The sequence below is a fragment of the Palaemon carinicauda genome, chromosome 7 (genome assembly GCF_036898095.1).
Source record: "Palaemon carinicauda isolate YSFRI2023 chromosome 7, ASM3689809v2, whole genome shotgun sequence".
Lineage (NCBI taxonomy): Eukaryota > Metazoa > Arthropoda > Malacostraca > Decapoda > Palaemonidae > Palaemon > Palaemon carinicauda.
This window is the reverse complement of record NC_090731.1, coordinates 156,572,574-156,580,949: the sequence shown is the minus strand read 5'-3', so window position 1 is coordinate 156,580,949 and position 8,376 is coordinate 156,572,574. Positions and strand designations below refer to the sequence as shown.

Here is an 8,376-nt window from a genome sequence, read left to right as displayed (position 1 = left end):
GCTTGATTGTAAGGTTGAAAAAGCTTGATTGTAAGGTTAGAAAAGGCTTGATTGTAATGAGAAAAAAATCTCGGTTGTAATAAAGAAAAAAATCGTACATGTTTTTAAAGGAAAAAAGGTCTTAAAATGTTTTATTTTGATTGTTCAATGCTTCTCTCGTAGTTTATCTACTGTATTTCCTTTTTTCTCTTCCTCACTGGGCTATTTTTCCCTGTTGGAGATCTTGGGCTTCTATCATTTTGCTATCCAACTAGTGTGGTAGTTTAGCTTTTAATAATAATAATAATAATAATAATAATAATAATAATAATAATAATAATAAACGATATAATGCATGGTGTATGGAGATACCTTAACGTGGTGAAAAGGTTTTGTACGACATGATCAGCAAAGTTAAGGCCACCCATACTAGGCTGGTTTGCTGTGAGCAATCTGGCTAAAGTCTTCCACCATCACCAATCCGCTGTTGGCCAGCGTGGCGATGAAGATTGATTGGCCAAACCCCAGTCATGATTAAGGACATGTCTGAGGCCTTTGTCCTGCAGTGGACTAGAAACAGCTGCATTTGAAGTTGTTGTTGTTGTTGCAAAAGGTAGATCATAAGAAATCGTTTAATAAGGGAAGTATCAATAGATTATAAATCATATTGTTAAAGCATTATCATAATAAATTGAATAGGATTATGAATACAATCAAAACGCTGACATAAACATATAAAGACTTGAAATATAGAGATTTGGTTGAAAATTACCTGAAAAAAGTCGTTATCTTAACAAAGACATTCAAAGGCAAATGACAACTGCATTGACAGATGGAGACGAGGGTACAACTTTAACGTCAGACAAGACTGACTGACAATGACTTCTTTTTAAGGTGATTGAAAGGAAAACCCGATGTGGAGGAAGAGAGAAAATCTGTTTCCCTGATGAAAAGAAAGATAAAGAAAACCAATATACTAAAAATTACGAGTAGTTACCTATAGTACAACAAAACATATATAAAAAAATACGTATAAATATATTACAACAGAATAAATGTACAAGAAAATCACTTGTAGCAATAGTACACCTATTATCAATTCCATAATTACTATTAATGATAATGATATTGTATACCTCTCATCCGGAATCGAGAAAGCATTTAAATTTATTACTATTGCACACACGATAGTAATATGTTTTCCAATAATAATAATCTTCTTAATCGGGTAGTTGAACTTCAAAAGTTCAAAGTTGGAGCAAATGTTTTTATGTTAACCAGGATGGCATGAGTCTTTTTATTGTTTATATATTACATATCTGTTTTTGACGTTGTTAATAGTTTATATAGGACATATCTGTTTTTGACGTTGTTAATAGTTTACATAGGGCATAAATGTTTTGACGTTGTTACTGCTTTTAGAATGATTTATTGTTAATTTATTATCATCATTTATTTATTTCCTTATTTCCTTTCCTCACTGGGCTATTTTTCTCTATTAGAGCCCTTGGGCTTATAGCATCTTGCTTTTCCAACTAGGGTTGTAGCTTGGCTAGTAATAATAATAATAATAATAATGATGATAACAATAATAATAATAGTTCGATTAGAATTGCAGATGGGTACACATCTAACCTAACTTAACATTCACAGATCCAGATTTTTTCATAGAAAGACATCTTAAATTCTTATGCCATACAGCGTTGATTAGACTTTGAGATGGCTCTGGTTAGATTTAAAAGACTGATATGATGGATCTAAGTGCAAAAGTTAAGGTAGAAATTTCAGGTTTTTATTGTCATGTCTCACTAGAGTTGGTAATCTCTAAGCGATGTCTAGATGTGAGAAATATTGCCATTTTTAAAGTTTTTCAAAGGCCACTCATGAATGGCAGAGGCTAGGGATAGCTGCAATGCCATAGCTAGGAGGACAATCCCATAGAGACTGATCATATATACATATGATATGCGCTCAAGACCCCTCTCCACCCAAGGTAGGACCCGGGAGGGTCAGGGAATGGCTGTTGATGACTCAACAGGTAGAGCTCAAGACTCCCCCAAACACCCAATCCTTAGCTCACAAGGATGGTCAGGTTGTAGACTCTAAAAGAAACTATCAAACTAGAGCACGACTCGAACGCCAATCCGGCAGATCGCAAGGCGGGGAGGTTTCTAATAGGCCACCTCAACCCTTGAAGTCATATAGAAATTTGAAATAAATACTATTATCCATGCTATCATATTTCATGAGCAAGGAAACTTCATTACTTAAGATTTTGTTCATAATGATACGTCAGACATCTTGAAGTCGAGGAGTAAATCTTTTTTTTTTTTTATTAATATGACTGACGTCATTACTTGGGAGAGAGAGAGAGAGAGAGAGAGAGAGAGAGAGAGAGAGAGAGAGAGAGAGAGAGACAGACAGACAGAGAGAGAGACAGAGAGAGACAGAGAGAGAATCTGATAAGAAATCGAGAAAAGGAAATCAGAATATAAGCATCAATTCAAGATCAGAAATGGGGACGGAATTCAGCAAGAGATAGAATAGGAAATAAAGCGAGAAAATAAGAAGACAGTGGCTAAAATAATGGAAAGAAACAAAGAACCGGGAAATGTGAGAAGAAAAGGTGTTGACAACCAATATTTATATATATATATATATATATATATATATATATATATATATATATATATATTCAAATAACCCATATATTTTTGATACATTAATCTCTGGATTCTCTTTATATATATATACACATATATATATATATATATATATATATATATATATATATATATATATATATATATATATATATGAGAGAGAGAGAGAGAGAGAGAGAGAGAGAGAGAGAGAGAGAGAGAGAGTATGCAGTAACCTAGACTACAAGACTCCTCAACAACTGAAAATAACGGAAAGGAAGAAAGTGCCACGGGTTTTAAAGGTTTAAAGGTCACTCATGAATGGCAGAGGCAAGGGACAGTGATAATTTCTTAGCCGGACAATGCCCTAGTAGTGGAGCAGCCAAAGTGTGATTTTGACTAGAATCATTCATTTGGTGATACAAGCATGAAATTTGGTGTGAATGTGCTATGTAGGTCATGTTTTAAGAAAAAAGTGCTAGCCATCAAGAATTCCAAGATGGTGGCCATTATTTCCAAGATGGCCGCCAGTTAATGGAAAAACAATGTTAAACCATAAAAGCGCTCAATGTTTCACATCTTGGTGCAAAATTATTGATATATTTGCCTTCTTTGGTGCATCTCTGGTGAATAAGGTAGATTTCCTGCACAAATAAATACTATTTATACCCTTACAGCATCAAGAAGCATTAATAAACAGTCATAAATACCATTGCTTTCTGCCTATAAGTCCTCAGTTGATAAATAGAGTAGAAGATTAATAAATGTTAGTAAAAATTATAAATTAATAAAGTATAATAATAATAAATAGTAGATAAATAATTCATTGTTGCCCCTTAAAAGGACTGCTAATGCTGGGGTGGTAAAAAGGATGAGCTCTTTTTATCTAAAAAATACCCCAACAGCTTGCGAACCACAAAGCCTCTGGCAGTCAAGTCCCACCCTAGCCTTCTCGTGGCAGGGGTGATATCGCAGATAGTGGTGGTGCGTAAGGCGGGTGATGGCGCCTAAAAACCCTTTAGCTCTGGGTAGATGAAGCTCAAAAGCCGAGCAAGGGCAATTCATCAAAGAGAAGGATAACTCCGAAAATAAACCTAGCCTAGATAATTAATTGGTTCAAGCCAAGTAAAAGAGTGTATGTCGCACACTACCAGGGCACACTGGTGACAGACACTGCTGTGCAACTCAGCATGGGGTTCAATATCAGCTAAACCTCGGGTTTAGTATCCCAAATGCTATCTAATAAAGCCCCAGAGACATTAGATAGCAGCACCTGAATTGACAGGTTGTGCCAGCGCGGGAGAGCCGAGCCAAGGATAGCAGGGGCATTCAGTGTTATCCGGATGGTGTACAGATCGGACGGGACTAATGATATTGGATGAACGATCGGGTTAGGTGTAGGGCAATAGCGCGAACCTAACTGTATCCCATACAGCAAAGTGGTGAAAAGGTGGTAAAAGGATAAACCCTCGGCCTATAGCAAATTTGAAGTTTATATGATGGATGCAGGATCCAGTCGGAAGACTGACTGGAGTAAATGTTGCCTTTGTCAGGAAGACAAAAGCAATGAAACGCTTATTTCACTACTTAGTACATTCCAAAGGAAACAAGACTGTGCTGGATACAGTAACATTGCACAAAATGTACCACAGTTTCATGCCATAAACGATATGCCAATAGTGTTTAGTCCAGCAAGACTGGACGAAGGTGATGGCATAGAAGCCACGCTGATACAAAATAAAGCAATGTATCACAATAGCTGTAGACTGTTATTCAATAACACTAAACTAGAAAGAGCACAGAAGAGGAGGAAGATTACCCCAAGCACATCAGGTGGTGCAGGTGAGTACTGTGGCAAGAGACAGAGGACCTCAGACCCTCCTAAAGAACAATGTTTCTTATGTGAAGAAGAAGACCAAATATCAAATTTAAGACGAGCGATGACGATGCAGCTAAATGAAAGACTGAACCAATGTGCCAGACACTAAACCATGGAAAGCTCCTTGCAAAGTTAAGTGCTGGTGACGTCGTTGCTCAAGAGATGATGTATCACCCACGATGCTTGGTGGAGTTATACAATATGGAGAGAGCATATCTCAATGCAATGAAGCAAAAGGAGGAAGACAACAGACGAGGATAGCAAAGTGACCAATACAGAAGCAACACCAGTTGTATTTAGGCTGGCTGATCTAGCTGCACTATACAAGAGCCGATTAGAGCAACTAGGAGTGGACTCACCAGACGTCAACTCGACCAGGTTTAAGGAACAACTACTCAGAAGAATTCCTGACCTTGAAGCTCACAAGAAAGGGCGTGATGTCCTTTTAGCATTCAAAGAAGACGTAAGCACAGTTCTCTCAGATGCTAGCAAATATAGTGAAGCTATTCACCTTGCTAAAGCAGCGAATATCATCCGTAAAGAAATGCTTGACCACAAGACTAAATTCAGCACAGAGTTCACTGACCAGTCTATGGAAGAAGCTGTTCCTAAATCTCTACTACAGTTTGTGTGTAGCATTGAACATGGTGTAGACATCAGATCACATCTGACACATGGAGTGGTAAAATCAGATTTAGCTATTGCACAACTCCTGTAATACAACTGCTACTCGAAGTATAAGGAGGGATCAAAAGCACATAGACATTCAAAAGACCGAGAAACACAATTTTCTGTATATATCGGGATGAAAGTGTTTGCTAAGACAAGGAAAAGGGAGCTGATTGACAAGCTTCACGAGAATGGAATCAGCATATCCTATGACAGAGTGTTGGAAATATCAGGTCAATTAGGGGAAACAGTTGTAAATCAATACGTGGAAGAAGATGTTGTGTGTCCACCAGTTTTGAGAAAAGGACTGTTTACTACATCCGCTGTTGACAACATAGACCATAATCCAAGCTCCACTACGGCATGTACATCATTCCATGGTACAAGTATTTCAATGTTCCAGCACCCAAGTGCAGATAGAGGAGGTGAAGTTCGAAGTTCACTCAATATATCAGAGAATCGGGTGAAAAAGGTTCCAGAGCTTCCTGAGTCCTACACCAACATCCCACCTGCCTTCTTCCCAAAGAACAATCCAGAGCCAAGCAATGTTGAGGATGTATCACTGCCAGATCCAAATATGGACTCTTAGACATTGGCATATGTAGCAAATGACGTCATTTGGCGGCCATCTTGTAAAATGGATGCCATATTGGACCCTCAGAATGATTAGTGGTGTTCCCACATCAAACCCAGACAAAGAGAACTCATCAAGTATCTGAGTAAGAACTTTAATGGCACGTAGTACTGCAATATTCTGCCTTAAAAAGGACCATATGGCGGCCATCTTGGAAAATGGCCGCCATAATGGAATTTCAAGTGGCTAGCACTTTTTTTTCAAAATCTAATGCAAAACAAATACTTATGCCAAATTTCATGCTTGTATCATCAAATGAACGATTGTTTCACTTATCTGCCCCACTATAGAGACTGAGACCATATGATCAGCAACCAAGACCCCTCTCTACCCCAACTAAGACCAGGGAGGGCCAGGCAATGGCTGCTGATGACTCAGCCGGTAGACCTATAAGCTTACAAGGATGGTGAGGTTAGAGACACTACAAGAAACTATCGAGTTTGAGCGGGACACTTATCTCCCGCCCAGGCAAGGACGTTTCTAATAAGCCACCACAGCCCACCATATGATATCTACTTCATCCCATCCACAGACAGGCTTTGGAATTATATTCCTGCTCCATTTTCCCTATTTATAACGGTATTTCCTTTATATGAAAAGCAATAATTCTGTAAACAATCTTTTCCATTTTCTCTGGACCTAATTAGGAGAAATAAATCCTGATGACATCACATTTTTTTTAAATACCATTGCTTCAAGGATAGAATAATATCCTAAGAAATATAAAAAGAAACTCGACAGATTATTTACGTAAATGAGTTATAATAAAAGCATCCTTTTAAACATATATCTTAAGGAAACAAATGAAAGATATTACGAAAGTGTTCTTCTCAAAATAAATGTCAAGAAAAACGAACTGAGAACTGAACGTAAATAAACTGAAGGACTTTTTCAATTTTCTTAACAAATACCCAACAACAATTCTTCCAAAAAGGACTAAACTAAAATAAGCTTCCTGCAAAAGGCTTTAATCAGCTTAAGATTTTTATAAAGGTTTACAAAGGCTTACTGAGGTTTCATCGGATTAATGTGCCGCGACAAAATTCAATTTTTTAAAACTATTTGTTTTTACGCAATTAGAATCGTGGTGAGAAAATCATTAAGTTGATAATAGAACTTATAAACATTAGGCTAAACTATACCGTTGATGGTAAGACAACAAAGTTGAGTCAAATGTCATCAGGATAAAATTTATATATATATATATATATATATATATATATATATATATATATATATATATACATATATAAATATATATATATAATATATATATATATATTATATATATAATTTATATATGTATATTTATATATGTATATGTATATATGTATGTATATATATTATATATATATATATATATATATGTATGTATGTATATATATGTATGTATGTATATATATATATATATATATATATATATATATATATATATATATATATGTATACATGTATATTTATATGTACTGTACATATACATATATACATATAAATATACACACATACATATATATATATATATATATATATATATATATATATACATATATATACTGTATATATATATATATTATATATATATATATATATATATATATATATATATATATATATATATATTGAAAAATCGAAACAATACAAGTTTTATTTATCACCATCCACACATATTTGATTTTCTTTTACAAATCGAGACATAATAAAGGCTAATTCTTGTCCGATTTTCTAGAACAATTCTCAGTAAAGTATTCATTAACAAATCCGAATTTAACACTAGTGTTGTATTATTATGATTTTGCATAAATCAATACCGATTTCTATTTAACAAAGGGATTAAATCCTGGAGATGGAACTCCATAATAGCTACAAAACAATTCGTTTTGATTCAACTAAACTGATAGTGGAACATTCAATACATATATATTGAGCAAAGATATTTCTCTGATTTAATGGGCGAGATATCTTATTATCTTGAAATTTTTTCAGGTAATCTTAAGGGATTCGGCCCTTTTTATTATAGCTGATTATGAATAAGTTTTGGACCCCTATTAAAAGTATTTCCATCCCTATGTTATAATAAGTGATGTAGGCGCATGCCTCAACATTTTTATTGCCATACTTCTGGAAGAGAGAGAGAGAGAGAGAGAGAGAGAGAGAGAGAGAGAGAGAGAGAGAGAGAGAGAAAGAGAGAGAGAGAGAGAGAGAGAAAATGTGTTGTTCTCATATGCTGGTTCAAATTTGCGAGCACAAATAGGGGTGCTCTCACATACTGGGTCAAATTTGTGAGCAAAGAAATGGATGCTCACACATGCTGGGTCAAATTTGCGAGCACAAAAGGGTTGCCTCACATGTTGGGTTAAATTTCCGAGTAAAAAAAGAGGAGCTCTCACATGCTGGGTCAAATTTGAGAGTACAAAAAGGGATGCTCTCACATGTTGGGTCAAGTTTGCGAGTACAAAAATGGATGCTCTCACATGTTGGGTCAAATGTGAGAGTAAAAAATGGGGTCCTCTCACATGCTGGGTCAAATTTGAGAGTACAAAGAGGGGTGCTCTCACATGCTGGGTCAAATTTGC

General features: G+C 35.6%; 1 pseudogene; it reads left to right on the top strand.

Moving 5' to 3' along the window:
- The first annotated feature begins 4,120 nt into the window (after positions 1–4,120).
- LOC137644597 (uncharacterized) lies at positions 4,121–5,218 on the top strand (annotated as a pseudogene).
- The last annotated feature ends 3,158 nt before the right edge of the window (positions 5,219–8,376 follow it).